Source organism: Oncorhynchus mykiss, chromosome 8, assembly GCF_057628025.1.
Source record: "Oncorhynchus mykiss isolate SJ-2025 chromosome 8, ASM5762802v1, whole genome shotgun sequence".
Taxonomy (NCBI): Eukaryota; Metazoa; Chordata; class Actinopteri; order Salmoniformes; family Salmonidae; genus Oncorhynchus; species Oncorhynchus mykiss.
Window position 1 is genome coordinate 40,772,357 of NC_143029.1, and position 17,041 is coordinate 40,789,397.

The 17,041-nt window shown below is 41.2% G+C and overlaps 1 protein-coding gene and 1 long non-coding RNA gene across 18 annotated transcripts in view; both read left to right on the forward strand.

The window, feature by feature from the left end:
- The window catches only part of LOC110530920 (actin-binding protein WASF1), a 152,986-nt gene that overhangs the window by 97,771 nt on the left and 38,174 nt on the right, over positions 1–17,041 (forward strand). The window contains exons 2-3 of one of the 17 annotated variants that reach the window (XM_090243438.1): positions 345–406; positions 1,190–1,615. The exons of 13 other annotated variants lie outside the window; for them this stretch is intronic. The gene's annotated coding sequence lies outside the window, so the exon portion shown is untranslated. The remainder of the gene's footprint in view (positions 1–344; positions 407–1,189; positions 1,616–17,041) is intronic. 3 more of the 17 variants (XM_090243439.1, XM_090243440.1, XM_090243441.1) reach the window with 3 other exon arrangements.
- On the forward strand, positions 1,626–12,264 carry LOC149981652 (uncharacterized). The gene is made up of 2 exons (XR_016497790.1): positions 1,626–1,966; positions 2,085–12,264. It is a non-coding gene; the product is annotated as an uncharacterized LOC149981652 (long non-coding RNA).

Consider the following 17,041-nt stretch of genomic DNA (forward strand, 5'->3'; position numbering starts at 1 on the left):
TTATGTTTTTGTTAATGTTGCGTGTTGGATGCTAACGCTAATGCTAACGCTAAATGCTAACGCGAAATGCTAACTCTAGCTAGCTACTTTTACACAAATGATTGTTTTCCTATGGTTGAGAAGCATATTTTGAAAATCTGAGATGACAGTGTTGTTTACAAAAGGCTAAGCTTGAGAGATGGCATATTTATTTCATTTCATTTGCGATTTTCATAAATAGTTAACGTTGTGTTATGCTAATGAGCTTGCTGATAGATTTACACAATCCTGGATACAGGGGTTTTTTCATAGCTAAACGTGACGCAGAAAACGGAGCGATTTGTCCTAAACAAATAATCTTTCAGGAAAAACTGAACATTTGCTATCTGAGAGTCTCCTCAATGAAAACATCTGAAGTTCTTCAAAGGTAAATGATTTTTTTGAATGCTTTTCTGTTTTTTTGTGTAAATGTTGCCAGCTGAATGCTAATGCTAAATGCTACGTTAGCCATCAATACTGTTACACAAATGATTGTTTTGCAATGGTTGAGAAGCATATTTTGAAAATCTGAGATGACAGTGTTGTTAACAAAAGGCTAAGCTTGAGAGCTAGCATATTTATTTCATTTCATTTGCGATTTTCATGAATAGTTAACGTTGCGTTATGGTAATGAGCTTGAGTCTGTATTCACGAACCCGGATCCGGGATGGGGAGATCAGAAAGGTTAAAAAGTAACGATATTTTGGAGATTTCATTTTCATTTAACCTAGAGTGAGTGAGAAAAAGGAAAAAAAGTAGATATCACTTGCTTGTATTCAATCAACAAATTTCAAGAGTATCATGGCATATTTGAACAATAACTAAATAAACATCAGCATTTTGAAAGAGTATTTTTATCATTATATCATTAACAAAAGCTGATGAAGAAAAACAGTACTGTACAGAATATGCTTTTACATATGGATAATAAAGCATTTAAAGCACTTTGAAGATACAAGCCACCTGCATTTGTTTATTAGGCTATATATTTTTTCTTGTTTTATTTACTTGTGCAGTCTGACAAGTAAACATAGCATACAGTAAATACTGTAGTAAACATGGGAAAGTGCCTAATTACTTACAAAAGGGTTAGCAGGCCATGTCCAGACTTTCTCGGTGACCTCAAGTACTCATTAACTCTGTCTTTAATGCTATTTTCGGGTTGCATCAGTCATGGACGGAAACTTCTGAGACACAGTATTAATGATGAACACCTGGATGTTCACTGGTAAGCCACATTTGCCTCGGGATCCATCCCAGTTTGTATTCTGTGCCCACTTGTGGTATCTCTTTGGTTACACATCCTTGGAATAGCAGAACTATATAACGGTCAGGGCGGCCCTTGCTGTGCCTGGTGAGCATTTGTGGTCAAGTTCTGTTGTCAGAAGAGGAATGGAAATGTCAGGGTGAACCGACGACCTGACGAACCCGCAATGTATGTTGACTCTGCCTGTCGGAGGTGGAGTTGCCCTTTTCAACGCGTCATTCTCCACCTGACTCTCCGCCAATACTGCCTGACTCTCCGCTAATGAGGAGCGACTTTCCACCAATACCACCTGGCTCTGGACCAACGCACATTCAGCAGATGAGCAGAAAGGTACCGTGATTTTATATTTTTTATTAACAACTCGTTTTTGAATGTTAACTGTGTTAAGGGTGGAGTTTTGGGTGGAGTGAGGAAAGGTGTGACTTTCAGCCACTTTACAATAGGCTGTAAGTATACAGAAGATTGCCGCTTGTCCTCACTTTCATTATACTGTAGCACCATGACCAGTATCTCTATTCAAGTGAGCAGATTAAGGGCTTTCAGGAGGAACGGAAAATCTACTGGAGACATTTAAAAAATACTGGTGGACTTGGGGATTTTGGTCAAGGACTGTGCCGTTCGCAAACACTATCATCAGATGCCTGTTTTACGCCGAACTTGAAAGCCCAGGAAAATGAACAGGTACAGGAGGCTATGATACTTTAATGTAGGCCTAATAATGCTAAAAATAATGCTTAAATAAATTGACTGCTGGTCTTTACTGTATGCTGCACATTTTCACATTGTATTTCATTTCCAGCGAGACTATTCAAGCAATCGACTCACTCATGAATGAAGATGACGAGCGATCGGCAAAGGCAATATGTAATCTGTTGGCATAATGACACGACATCAACATCACTCTAAGAAGACAGCTGAAGAAACTTGCATGTATCGAATACATTGCAAGTTGGAGGATTTTCACAACAGTAGCCGGGTTATAAAAAGTCTATTGTCCTGCTAATAGGAAACATTTGCGTGATGGGCTACAGTTGTGAAAAAGTGTTTGAAAACCTGTTTTCAAAATGCCTTCAGTTGTCCATCACTACTGTAAATTAAAATGCAGCATCTTGTTTACATCTTGTTTACGTTCTTTATTGTGTCACACATAATTTGTACCTACCTTTCCAATTAGTTTTAGAGTTTGGAATTTATAAATATGCGCTTTTAATTATTATTTACATTGCTTAGATCGAACATGCAGACTTTTCTTCTTTAAATAATTGTTTTATGTAGGATGCAACATTTTTGACCAGTTGCAATTGTAAGTAGGCCTAATAAAGCCTCATAGTCTACCTCAGCCAGTTAACGTCCCACCTCGACAACAGCCAGTGAAATTGCAGGGCGCCAAATTCAAAACAACAGAAATCCCATAATTAAAATTCCTCAAACATGATCCACCATTTTAAAGATAAACTTCTTGGAAATCCAGCCACAGTGTCCGATTTCAAATAGGCTTTACGGCAAAAGCTCACCAAACAATTGTTAGGTCAGCACCCAGTCACAGAAAACCATACAGCCATTTTCCAGCCAAGGCTAGGGCTCACAAAGTCAGAAATAGCGATTAAATGAATCACTAACCTTTGATGATCTTCATCAGATGGCACTCACAGGACTTCATGCTACACAATAAATGTGTGTTTTGTTCGATAAAGTTAATCTTTATGTCCAAAAACCTCATTTGAAATTGGTGTGTTATGTTCAGAAATGCATTGTCTCAAACAAACATCCGGTGGAAGTGCAGAGAGCCACATCAAATAACAGAAATACTCATCATAAACATTGATAAAAGATACAAGTGTTAAACATAAGAATACAGATAAACTTCTCCTTAATGCAACCGCTGTGTCAGATTTCAAAAAGGCTTTACGGCAAAAGCACACTTTGCGATTATGTTAGGTCAGCTCCTAGCCACAGAAACCCACACAGCCATTTTCCAACCAAGGAGAGTGTCACAAAAGTTAGAAACAGCATTAAAATTAATCACTTACTTTTGATGATCTTCATCTGGTGTCACTCCCAGGTCTCCATGTTAGACAACAAATGTTTGTTCCGACACAAACTACTGTAGCATAAATACTGCAGGCTGAGACAAGAGGGGTCAGGAGACACTTATGAAAGAGCACCAGTAAGCCAGTGACTCAGCCCCTGTAATAGGGTCAGAGGCAGAGAATCCCTGTGGAAAGAGGGGAAGTCCCGCGGTGTAAGCTCGCAACTTTTAAAGGAGGAACCACTGTAGATGTCATCAGAGGGCTAAAGGAAGGTACTCTAACAGAGATACAGCACCTGCTACTTCTGCTGTTGTCCCTGCAATCCAGAGAAACAGATAGACTCACACAAACCCAGAGACCCTGTTCAAATATGTATATGTCAAATGCATCCTCCCCTCCACCAGAATGCCGAAGGGATGAAGAAATATGTTGTTTTGAAATATTTGAATAAGAACAAATGCCAATTAATTCCTGTAAAATATGTTGTTTAGAAAGATTTGCCTTTAGTCCAAGTGTTTGGGTTTGCACACCTTACCTGTTTGAGTATAGTAGAACATGTGAGTACAGTAGAACATGTGACCATGCTAAAGATCTGTCTGTGTGCATTGCATCCTGCGCTGTATAGTGTGTAACTGTAGAGCTCAACACTGCTTGGCAGAGCTGTTTTTGGCTCTTCACGCTGTTGAAAAATGTGCCCTGACACCAGCTGCTGTGATGCTTCTCTGTGCTGTCACGCCCATGGTTAACATGATCTGACAGCCACCACACCCCCTGCTCCGCTCTGCCACAGAGCAGCATGGCTCTCTACCGAATCCACCTGTATGCTAAATGTCTTACGTCTGTCTGTTTTCATCACTGAACAGAATAGAACAAGACTTCCTATTCACTTGTAAATGAATTGGCCCATGCGTCAAGGGAAACTATATTGCTCTGCGAAGTGGGTGTCTAGCAGGAGGTAAACACCTCACCCAGAACACACAGACACACACACAGCAAAAACATACACAAACAGTATACCAACTGTACTGTATAAAGTTTCAGATTCTGTTCAGCTTTCATGTGATGGGAGAAGGGTCATGGAGAGTGTGGAGTGTAGGATAGAGTGTCAGAGTAGGTATTAAGAGAGGGAGTGTTTAGGGAATAAGAGATCAGAAGCACTTAGGGATGTGAGTTCTACCTCCAGCAGAGCTCTCAGGGAGGAGGACACAGGAGGCTTGAGGGACAAGTTGGGAAAAATCCATTCTTCCTCCTTCTGGGTTGGATTTAGTTTTTATTTACCACCAAGAACAAGAGTCCTAGGCAAAGGTCCCCTGTGTGTGTGTGGTGCCCTGGGGGAATACTGTGGCTGTCTACTGTGGGAGTCCTTCACATCCAATACTCTCAGTACTGCTTAGGTTACAGCAGTGGACCTCTCTCTCTCTCTCTTCCAGTCTGAGAGCTCTTGTGTGACTGTTCATCCCTACTTAATTTTGTGTATTAGTCTCCAAGCCCCACAGGCCATCCCTTAGCTTTGTGGAAGTTATTTCCTGCCCTCTAATAGGTGATGAGAGAGACAGAGAGGGAGATAGAGAGATTGGTAGATAGACAGATGGAAATAGAGAGAGGCAGACAGGGAAATGGAGAGAGGGGAATAGAAAGCTAGAGAGAGACGGAGAGGGAAATGTAGAAAGAGGGAGACAGACCGAGATGGAAATGGATAGAGTGCGAGACGTTTAAAATCCCAGTCCATCTGGCTTTGAGAAATTAATGTTTTTGCCCTGTGAGATCGATTGGGTTCGTTGTCTTGTAGATTTCTTACTCTCTCAGCAATTTCTCAAGGCTGTTTTCTGAGAGCAGTCGTGTGCTATTGGCAGCGCAGCATCGATTTTCCTCTTGTTATTCTCATTCTGTTCCAAAATGTCAGTTGGTTCAGTATTAATGAAGGTAAATTTCACCCACTACCTTTGGGTTAGCGCTTAGCGTTAGCTTAGCTGTCTATCCAGGCTTTGCTTTGGAGCAGATGGAGTCAAAGTTAGCCAATTAGAGCAAATTGCAGCTATAGAACATTAGCCTGTAGGCGGATGACAATGGTTGTGAATGAATTTGACATTTCCTGACGCTAATTGTGACTACCATAATGATGATGATGATGGTTAATACGGGCTCTACTTTTATTGCAGTCTCAGTCAGTGGTGTAAAGTACTTAAGTAAAACTACTTTAAAGTACTACTTAAGTCGTTTTTTGGGGTACCTGTACTTTACTTTCCTATTTATATTTTTGACAACTTTTGCTTTTACTTCACTACATTCTTAAAGAAAATAATGTACTTTTTACTCCATACATTTTCTCTCACACCCAAAAGTACTCATTACATTTTTTGAATGCTTAGCAGGACACACACTTATCAAGAGAACATCCCTAGTCATCCCTACTGCCTCTGATCTTGGCAGACTGAGGAAACAAACATGCTTAGTTTGTAAATTCCCGCTGTAGATTGCACACGCAACCTGTTGCATATCTCTCGCTTACTCTCTCAGTTCAGATTGCTTTGTTGGCATGACGATGCACATATTGACAAAAACTTACTTTGGAAATAAAGTTATACATTTACAATATTAACATACTTAAAATAATAATGATCAAGATTGTCAATGGGACAATCAAGTAACAACAATAATCAAGAGTAGAAATAACCATACAATGGACAATAACAATGGTGTAGAAGACATCTGCAGGTTGGTTGGTCTGTCAGACACTGTCTCTCATCTTATGGCAGGCAGCATTGTAGTGCGCTGCCAACCCACAGCTCTCTGTGTCCTCCCCCAACAGGACAGGTAGCCTATTATCATCAGAGAGGTATTTTTTTATTTATTCTGATTGATTGTATGTTCTGGTCCTGAGGCTTCAGTGGGTTAGTATAACAAGTTTATGAACTCCCCAGGACCAGCTGGATGAGGGGATTCCTTTTTTTCTCAGCCATTGCAGGGCTTGGTTATGATATGAGAGGGGGTCACTGTATTTGAGATGTTTCCAAAATGTACTGTAATTGCTCTTTTTTACATTTTCATTATTAGTGGATATTGGGCTAATTCTGCCGTGCATAAATTGTTGGTAGTTTTCCTCCTGGACATGTAGAAGAATATTACAGAACTCTGCATGCAGGATTTCAATGGGGTGTTTGTACTATACCTTGCTGCAATGAAGTGCAATTGGTTCAATGACACATTAAATTGGTTTTAGCCAAATTTGAATAGGTATTTCATATTTGCAGTACAGTATTTTGTACCAATTGAGAATTTGTCTAATTCCCTGAGATCTGGATCTTCTCTGGAAAATCATTTATTTTGGGCTTTTTGGGGTTTACTGCCAGGGCCCAGGTTTGGCAGTATTGCTCTATCAGGTCCAAGCTCTGCTGTAGGCCATATGCTGTGGGTGACAGCAGGCACAGGTCATCTGCATAGAGCAAGCAATTAACCTCTGAATTGTGGAGAATAACAACAGGGGCTGAGTATTTTTCTAGTATAGTGGTCAAGTTGTTGATGTAAATATTAAAAAGCACAGGCTGAGATTGCAACCCTGGCAAGCATACATTTGTCTAATTTTGGTGGACATTGTTAGTAGTTACTGTCTTGTCTCATTGCTACAACTCAGGCTCGGGAGAGACGAAGGTTGAGAGCCATGCGTCCTCCGAAACACAACGCAACCAAGCCGCACTGTGTCTTAACACAGCGCGCATCCAACCCGGAAGCCAGCCACACCAATGTGTCGGGAGGAAACACGTACACCTAGCGACCTGGTCAGCGTGCACTGCACCCGGCCCGCCACAGGAGTCGCTAGTGAGAGATGAGACAAGGATATCCCTACTGGCCTAACCCGGACGACGCTAGGCCAATTGTGCGTCGCCCCATGGACCTCCTGGTCGCGGCCGGCTGCGACAGAGCCTGGGCTCGAACCCAGAGTCTCTGGTGGCACAGCTAGCACTGAGATGCAGTGCCTTAGACCACTGCGCCAACTGGGAGCATTTTGGCTTTTATTTAAGACATTGTGCTTATTATGGAAGTTTAGAACACGTACATTTATACTACATAAAATCTTCCTCGGGTTACTGTTCACATATACAATGCATTCGGAAAGTATTCATACCCCTTTGCTTTTTCCACATACCTCATCAATCTACACACAATACTCCATAATGGCAAAGCAAAAACAGGTTTTAAGACATTTTTGCTGCAGCTCCTCTCTAGGAGTCTCTACAATGCTGCAGCACCCTCTTGATGACAGGCCATCTCTCTCATCTTTGCCATCTCCTCCTTTACCTGCATTAGCTCTCTCCTCATCATCACTGTGGCAAGGCTCTCTCTCAGCTCCTGAACAGAGTTCTTCAGCTGGGTCCTTCACTTGTTGACCTGGTCCTTGGCTTGCAATGTCTCACAAGTTAGCCAAAGTAGAAGCTATCAATGAGTAGGCTAAGCTATTCTACACGCAACAGACTGAAGACTGAACACACACTTGCATCTTTCATAGCAAAGAAAAAAGCCAGCGATGGAGCGAAAGGACGGGCAGACAGACAGACCGTGCCCATAGGCTAAATCTTGATAATCTGTGTCTCGCAATGTCTTGTCTTGCAATGCCTCGTAAATTCCTCAAAAGTATATTAAAATATAGATACAGTGCATTCTGAAAGTATTCAGCCCCCTTGACTTTTTCTCAAAATCTACACAACATACCAGAAGGCCTTTATGGTAGATTGTCCAGATGGAAGCCACTCCCCAGTAGAAGGCACATAACAGCCCTGCTTGCAGTTTGCCAAAGCCACCTAAAGACTCTCAGATGATGAGAAACAAGATGCTCAGGTCTGATCAAACCAAGATTGAACTCTGGCCTGAATGCCAAGCGTCACATCTGGAGGAAAACTGGCACAATCCCTACGGTGAAGCATGGTGGTGGCAGCATCATGCAGTGGGGATGTTTTTCAGTGGCAGGGACTGGGAGACTAGTCAAGATCAAGGGAAAGATGAACTGAGAAAAGTACAGAGAGATCCTTGATGAAAACCTGCGCCAGAGCACTCAAAACCTCAGACTGGGGTGAATATTCACCTTCCAACAGGACAATGACTCTAAACACACAGCCAAGACAAGGCAGGAGTGGCTGAAGTCTCTGAATGTCCTTGAGTGGCCCAGCCAGAGCCCGGACTTGAACCTGGTCAAACATCTCTGGAGAGACCGTAAGATAGCTGTGCAGCGACGCTCGCCATCCAACCTGACAGAGCTTGAGAGGATCTGCAGAGAAGAATGGGAGAAACTCCACAAATGCAGGTGTGCCAAGCTAGTAGTGTCATACCCAAGAAGAATCGATGCAGTAATCGCTGCCAAAGGTGCTTCAACAAAGTACTGAGTAAAGGGTCTGAATACTTATGTAAAGGTGATATTTCAGTTTTTTTATGTATTAATTAGCAAACATTTGTGAAAACCTGTTTTTGCTTTGTCATTATGGGGTATTGTGTGCAGATTGATGAGGGGAAAAAAGCAATTTGATACATTTTAGAATAAGGCTGTAATGTAAGTGGAAAACATCAATGGTTCTGAATTCATCCAACCATTTCATGCGGATTAATTACCTGAACCATGAAAAAAAGTCACCACCGGGCTGTGGAAACAGAAAATACCTGTACAATTGTATAAATGCCTACAGACAATTTGTTCATTCGACATGGTGGGATCTTTTTGTGTCATTAGAATGAATTAAGGAGAAATGGCAGTGGAATCCTTTATGCTCAAATATTAATATAATAACCATCATATCGAAGTAAACTTGGAGTCAAGCATGACTAAAAGTATGTGGACATCTGTTCGTTGAACATCCCATTCCAAAATCATGGACATTAATATGGAGTTGTTGCAGGGCTCTATGCAGGCCAGTGAAGTTACCTTTATTTAGCTAGGCAAGTGAGTTAAGAACAAATTTGTATTTACAATGCCGGCCAAACCCTAACCCAGACGATACTGGACCAATGTTGCGTTGCCCTATATGGTTCTTCCTCACTGATCTCGACAAACTATTTCTGTATCAACCTCGCTTTGTGCACAGGGATATTGTCTTGCAGAAACAGGAAGGACCTCCCCCAAACTGTTGCCACAAAGTTGGAAGCACAGAATCATATAGAATGTCATTGTATGCTGTAGCATTACGATTTCCCTTCACTGGAACTAAGGGGGGCTAGCCTGACCCATGACAAACAGCCCCAGACCATTATTCCTCCTCACCATGTGCTACAGATTAATTAAATGATGATGAACTTCACAGGATGTTGAATGTGCAAGGTGATGAACTTGATGCTCATTTCCAATAAATATTAAAGGTGTTATTCTATTGACACGATGATTGATACTTGGCTGGCATTTGATATACAAATAATATCGCTCTTATTCATAATAATCTCAATGTTGATAGCCTACCACCACTGTATGTGTGAGCTGTTGGCTAGAGAGCGCATGTGCTAAGACCATAGTGGGCACATTTGCTACGTAATGCAACAGTTTGTGACAAAACCATCAGTAGAGTTGAAAATGCGATGGAATTTGAAGGCAAAAGTAATTTTTTAAGTGCATTATGTCATCACTCGCAGCCTTTTATACACAGAAAGTACATTTGCTGGAAACATCTCCGGTGGGAAAATGTGCATATTGTTTTATGCAGATTTTAGAATCTGTCACAAATTGGATGGAAACATTCATAATGTCTTGGAGTGTGCAGTTAAGAGTAACAGATTTTGGAATGCTGTTCCTTTCTTTCAAGGTTTACAAAATACCATCTAATTTCCCCATCAATCTCCCAATGTCTATCCCCTATTTAAACTTACAGACTGCAAGTCAATGAAGGGCTTTCTGGTCTCTTTGAAGCTGGGTCGGAATGTCTTCCTGCCTATCTTGTAGACTGGTGTTGGGAGGACCACTGGCAGAAGTCTTAAATCGATGTCACCTTGTGTATCTGGAGAGAAGATTGTTTAGTGAATAACTTGATTGTTTCAGGATAGAAATTAATGAGCATCTGAGGCACCACCAGCAGAGTCATTTCAAACTATACCTGCACTTCCAAGAGTAGATCTTGAGCCTGCTTCTCTCTGGGCTGGCGTGTTTTGTCCTTGAAGACCGCAATCCACTTATCATTGAGTTTCCCTGAGCAATTTGTAGTAAAGCAGACAATTACCTTTTTTTGTAATATAAAATATTACTTTATTACATTTTTTTTACACAAAAACTACATTGACAAAAACAATAGGCAACTTAACATTTACAGTGGGGCAAAAAAGTATTTAGTCAGCCACCAATTGTGAAAGTTCTCCCTCTTAAAAAGATGAGAGGCCTGTAATTTTCATCATAGGTACACTTCAACAGACAGACAGACAGACAAAATGAGAAGAAAAAAATCCAGAAAATCACATTATAGGATTTTTTATGAATTTAATTGCAAATTATGGTGAAACGTTAGGTCAACGAGACAGTGTCCAAGTTCTAAAATGCCCTGCTTTTATTTCATCACAGTCACAACCGTAAGCTATTTTCTGTAATTAGCTTGCCATTCATTTGTAACTAATGATCTTGTTGTGAGTTTATTTTCCTGTAATAATGAATACATATTAGCTAAAGTTAAGAAGTTGTCAGCTACAGTTGAAGTCAGAAGTTTACATACACCTTAGCCAAATACATTTAAACTCAGTTTTTCACAATTCCTGACATTTAATCTCAGAATAATACTAGAGAGAATGATTTATTTCAGATTTTATTTCTTTCATCTCATTCCCACTGGGGTCAGACGTTTACATACACTCAATTAGTATTTGGTAGCATTGCCTTTAAATTGTTTAACTTGGGTCAAACGTTTCGGGTAGCCTTTCACAAGCTTCCCACAAAAAGTTGGGTGAATTTTGGCCCATTCCTCCTGACACAGCTGGTGTAATTGAGTCAGGTTGGTAGGCCTCCTTGCTCGCACACGCTTTTTCAGTTCTGCCCACACATTTTCTATGGGATTGAGGTCAGGGCTCTGTGATGGCCACTCCAATACCTTGACTTTGTTGTCCTTAAGCCATTTTGCCACAACTTTGGAAGTACGCTTGGGGTCATTGTTCCTTTGGAAGACCCATTTGCGACCAAGCTTTAACTTCCTGACTGATGTCTTGAGATGTTGCTTCAATATATCCACATAATTTTCTTTCCTCATGATAAAATCTATTTTGTGAAGTGCACCAGTCCCTCCTGCAGCAAAGCACCCCCACAACATGATGCTGCCACTCCCGTGCTTCACAGTTGGGATGGTGTTCTTCGGCTTGCAAGCTCCCCCTTTGCCAAAGTACGATCATCTCTAGGAGACAGAACGCGTCTCCTTCCTGAGTGGTATGATGGCTGCATGGGCCCATGGTGTTTATACTTGCATACTATTTTTTGTACAGATTAACGTGGTACCTTCAGGCGTTTGGAAATTGCTCCCAAGGATGAACCAGACTTGAACCAGTTTTTTTCTGAGGTCTTGGCTGATTTCTTTTGATTTTCCCATGATGTCAATCAAAGAGGCACTGAGTTTGAAGGTAGGCCTTTAAATACATACACAGGTACACAATTGACTCAAATTATATCAATTAGCCTATCAGAAGCTTCTAAAGCCATGACATCCTTTTCTTGAATTTTCAAAGCTGTTTAAAGGCACAGTCAACTTAGTGTATGTAAACTTCTGACCCACTGGATTTGTGATACAATTAATTTTAAGTGAAATAATCTGTCTGTAAACATGCTAAAACTATAGTTTGTTAACAAGAAATTTGTGGAGTGGTTGAAAAACTAGTTTTAATGACTCCAACCTAAGTGTATGTAATCTTCCGACTTCAACTGTGTATAGCACATTTCAGACTGGTTATGGAACGCAATGTGCTTTACAGGAAGAAAAAAAAAGTAATAAAAAAACAATTAAAATAAAAGCTGAAATATGTACTTCACCACAAACATAAGATATAAAACAAAATAATGACACAAACTGTACAACTAAAAAGCACTCATCAGGCCAGGTAGACCTGAGGCATGATCCCATGGCTCAGGTCCTATGGGAGGGGAGGGAGAATTAGAGGGAGCATACTTAAATTCGCACAGGACACCGGATAAGACAGGATAAATACTCCAGATATAACAGACCCTAGCCCCTGACACAAATTATTGCAGCATAAATACTGGGTGCTGAGAAAGGAGGGATCGGGAGACACTGTGGCCCCGTCCTAAGACAGGGCCAACCAGGCAGGATATAACCCTACCCACTTTGCCAAAGCACAGCCCCCACACCACTAGAGGGATATCTTCAAACCACCAACTTACTACCCTGAGACAAGGCTGAGTATAGCTCATGAAGATCTCCCCCACGGCACGAACCCGAGGGGGGCGCCAACCCTGACAGCAGGATCATGTCAGTTACTCAACCCGCTCAAGCAACGCACCCTTCCTAGGGACGGCGTGGAAGAGCACCAGTAAGCCAGTGACTCAGCCCCAGTAATAAGGTTAGAGGCAGAGAATCCCAGTAAAGAGAAGGGACCCGGCCAGGCAGAGACAGCAAGGGTAGTTCGTCGACCCAGTGCATTTTCGTTCACCTTCACACCCCACGTAGGACCTACTGAAGAGATGGGTCTTCAATAAAGACCTAAAGGTCGAGACCGAGTCTGCATCTCACATGGATAGGCAGACCATTCCTTAAAAATGGAGTCCTATAGGAGAAAGCCCTGCCTCCAGCTGTTTGCTTAGAAATGCTAGGGACAGTAAGGAGGCCTGCATTTTGTGACCGTAGCGTACGTGTAGGTATGTGCAGCAGGACCAAAACGCAGAGATAGGTAGGAGCATGTAATGCTTTGTAGGTTAGCAGTAAAACCTTAAAATCAGCCCTAGCCTTAACAGGAAGCCAGTGTAGAGAGACTAGCACTGGAGGAATATGTTCAAATTAAATCTGTTTTTTTTTTGCATGTAAGGGATTACAAAAAAAAGTAACTGTAATCTGTTACGTTACCAGCAAAAAATATTTTAATGAGATTAAAGATACTTTTGAAAAACTTGATGATTACTTTTTGCGGGGGAAAAATGTTGACAGTCCTCTGTTTACTCAATGATATTCAAATCAGCATTGAAAAAAGGCGTAAGTTTAAGATTTTTCCAACTGAGCGAGTTTGATTACAAGTCAGAGACCACTACAATAAGACACACAATGGGTTTGATGGTTTGCGAGAAAAGAGCAGGAATATGCTTTTGTAGGCTACAGTCGTAGCTATGTCTTCCAAGGGTGATTCTGCTGTCGGCATCCAAAGACTATCCCATTTTTATACACGCTTGGAGGTAAGGATGACAACAGTGGTGTAGTCTACAGCGATATGAATATGACTTATTATTGATATCTACATGGAGCATTGATGTGAGTCACACTGCTGCTCTTTCATTTCGCTGTTTGCGCCTTAAGGATTGTGGTTGCTGTGGATGGCAGTTCACAAATCTAAATGTGTATTTGAACCCAATAATGGTTGAATTGAAGAAGTTTAAACTGCTATCAATCATTGTTTTTGAAACCAGTGGACACTATGTGCTCTGCATAGTGCGGATCCCAGCGTATGGAATAAAGGTGGAGCTTTTAAAGCTCAATCTAATTCATACTGATAAAAAACAAATCCATAGGCCTAATAGGCCTTTTACTTAAAGGGGCAATCTGGGGCAATCTGTAGTTGCTACATTTTTGGACTATATATACAGTACCAGTCAAAAGTTTGAACACACTTATTCAAGGGTTTTTCTTTGTTTTTAATATCTTCTACTTTATAGAATAATAGTGAAGACATCAAAACTATGAAATAATACATATGGAATCATGTAGTAACAAAAAAAGTGTTAATCAAATCAAAATACTATTTATATTTTAGATTCTTAAAAGTAGCCACACTTTACCTTGATGACAGCTTTGCACACTCTTGGCATTCCCTCAACCAGCTTCATGAGGTAGTCACCTGGAATGCATTTCAATTAACAGTTGTGCCTTCTTAAATTAATGTGTGAAATTTCTTTCCTTCTTAATGCGTTTGAGGCAATCAGTTGTGTTGTGACAAGGTTGGGGTGGTAAGCAGAAGATAGCCCCATTTGATAAAAGTCATTATTATGGCAAGAACAGCTCAAATAAGCAAAAGAGAAATGACAGTCCATCATTACTTTAAGACAAAATTTCAAAAACATGGTTAAACAATAAATGTGATATCATGGATGGTGAGTCCTTGCATCCATAGCTATGTCTATTAATCTGAGAGCGGTTACATTTCTCCAGGCCCATCTCTCAGCTTTTTACCAAAACAGAGGCGGGGCGACCATTTTGTTATTGTTTCGTCTGTGGATTTGCCCTTTAAAGAGCTGAATATTATCAAGAAATCAAAGTGTCACCAACAAAAAGGTTAACAATTGGCCTATAGCAAATGCAGCATATTGCATAGAGTTTTCACATGTAAATAGCACTTTTCAGTAGTGCTCAAAGCATGCCATTCCATGACCACGGATTTTTTTTGAACTCGAATCAATTAACCCAATCAGTCCTCCATGAAAATAAGATCATAAACAACAGAGTAGTGCTGGCTAATAAATCCTACGTTTTGTGGTTATGTTCAGGTAAAATTATTTGGCTAATCTATACTTATATTTCCAAGTCCTATTCAAGGGGTGTAACATTTATTGGAATGACTGGAATTCCCTACTCTCAACCAAAAAGCATTCTAATGAAAAGCAACGCTAAAAAGATGTGTTTTGTGGTTAAGGGTGCTGTACTGCAGTGCCAGCTGTGCCATCAGAGACTCTGGGTTCGCGCCCAGGCTCTGTCGTAACTGGCCGCGACCGGGAGGTCCGTGGGGCGACGCACAATTGGCATAGCGTCGCCTGGGTTAGGCAGGGTTTGGCCGGTAGGGAAATCCTTGTCTCATCGCTCACCAGCGACTCCTGTGGCGGGCTGGGCACAGTGCGCGCTAACCAAGGTTGCCAGGTGCACTGTGTTTCCTCTGACACATTGGTGCGGCTGGCTTCCGGGTTGGATGGCGCTGTGTTAAGAAGCAGTGCGGCTTGGTTGGGTTGTGAATCGGAGGACGCATGACTTTCAACCTTCGTCTCTCCCGAGCCCGTACGGGAGTTGTAGCGATGAGACAAGATAGTAGCTACTAATTGGATACCACGAAATTGGGGAGAAAAAGTGGTAAAAAAAAAAAAAGATGTGTTTCAGATCTCTTTTAAATATGCCCCCCTCAGGTTATCTGGCAGGCTTTTCCAGAGGCTGGGGGCGTTATAACTAAAGGCTGTCTCTCCATGCCTCTTCGTCACGGGCCTTTGGGATAGTTAAAATGCCAGTGCTAGAGGACCTGAGGGACATACTGGGTACATAACTTAAAAGCATGTCTGACATGTATTGAGGTGCACAGTCCTGGATTGATTTAAAAACCAATAGTATAATCATAAAATGTATTCTAAAACTCACAGGCAGCCAGTGCAGAGACCTTAAAACCGGTGTAATGTGTGCTCTCTGGTCTTGGTCAGCACCCGTGCTGCAGAATTCTGCAGGCTTGTGGTTGACCAATGGCTTTCTTGGGTAGACCAGACAGGAGAGCATTAAAGTAGTCCAGCCTGCTTGTAATAAAAGCATGGATGAGTCCCTCTGTCAGCCTGAGAGAGAAATCGCCGCACCTTAGTAATGTTCCTCAGGTGGTAAAAAGCTATTTTGATCACATTCCTAATGTGTGATTCAAAATTTAGTTCAGAATCTAAAATAACACCTTGGTTTTTTACCTGTTGTTTTATCTTTATTGCCCATTAATTAAAATGTGCGGATAGATTCTCTGTCTGTGCTTTGGCTCCAACAATAAGTTCCTCAGTCTTGTCTTGATTTATATACGTTTTTAAATCACTGCTACAGTCTAAGAATGTATCCGTGGAGCTAAAATCTTCTGGTGACACAGAAATGTACAGTTGTGTATCATCTGCGTAGCAGTGAAAAGCAATGCTGTGCTTTCTGATAATGTTGCAATGGGGCAACATATAAACTGAACAGTACTGGACCCAAAATCAAACCTTGTGGAGCCCAACATATACAACATATACAACATAACTCCACAAGGTTTGATTTTGGGTCCAGTACTGTTCAGTTTATATGTTGCCCCTTTGCAACATTATCAGAAAGCACAGCATTGCTTTTCACTGCTACGCAGATGATACACAACTGTACATTTCTGTGTTTCTGTGTATTTTTTCTGAGTTATGTTCAACAAGGGTGACAAAAAAAACTCTTGACCGATTAAATAGGTCCTAAACCAATTTAGAACTGGACCGGAGAGGCCAAACCACCTCTCCAGTATGTCCAGAAGGACATCATGGTCAACAGTGTCAAATGCAGCACTTAAATCTAAGAGGACAGAGAGCTGTTTCGCATCTGTGTTGGCTCTAAAATAATTTACTATTTTAACTAAGGCTGAAAAAAAAAACAGATTGGATTTTTTTAAAACACAGTTGGCAAATAATTTAGCTGTTTCAGATATGTAATTAAACTGTTTTGAAGGTGGTTGGGTTAGGATCAGGAAGGCAGGTAGAAGGCTTAAGTTGTCATATCACTTACCTGGTAGGCTAGGGCACATATCATCCAACTTCTCACCAGGTCTTGCTTGACTGTTACCCAGCCTAATGTCATCTCTGAAATATGCCGCAAACTCATCA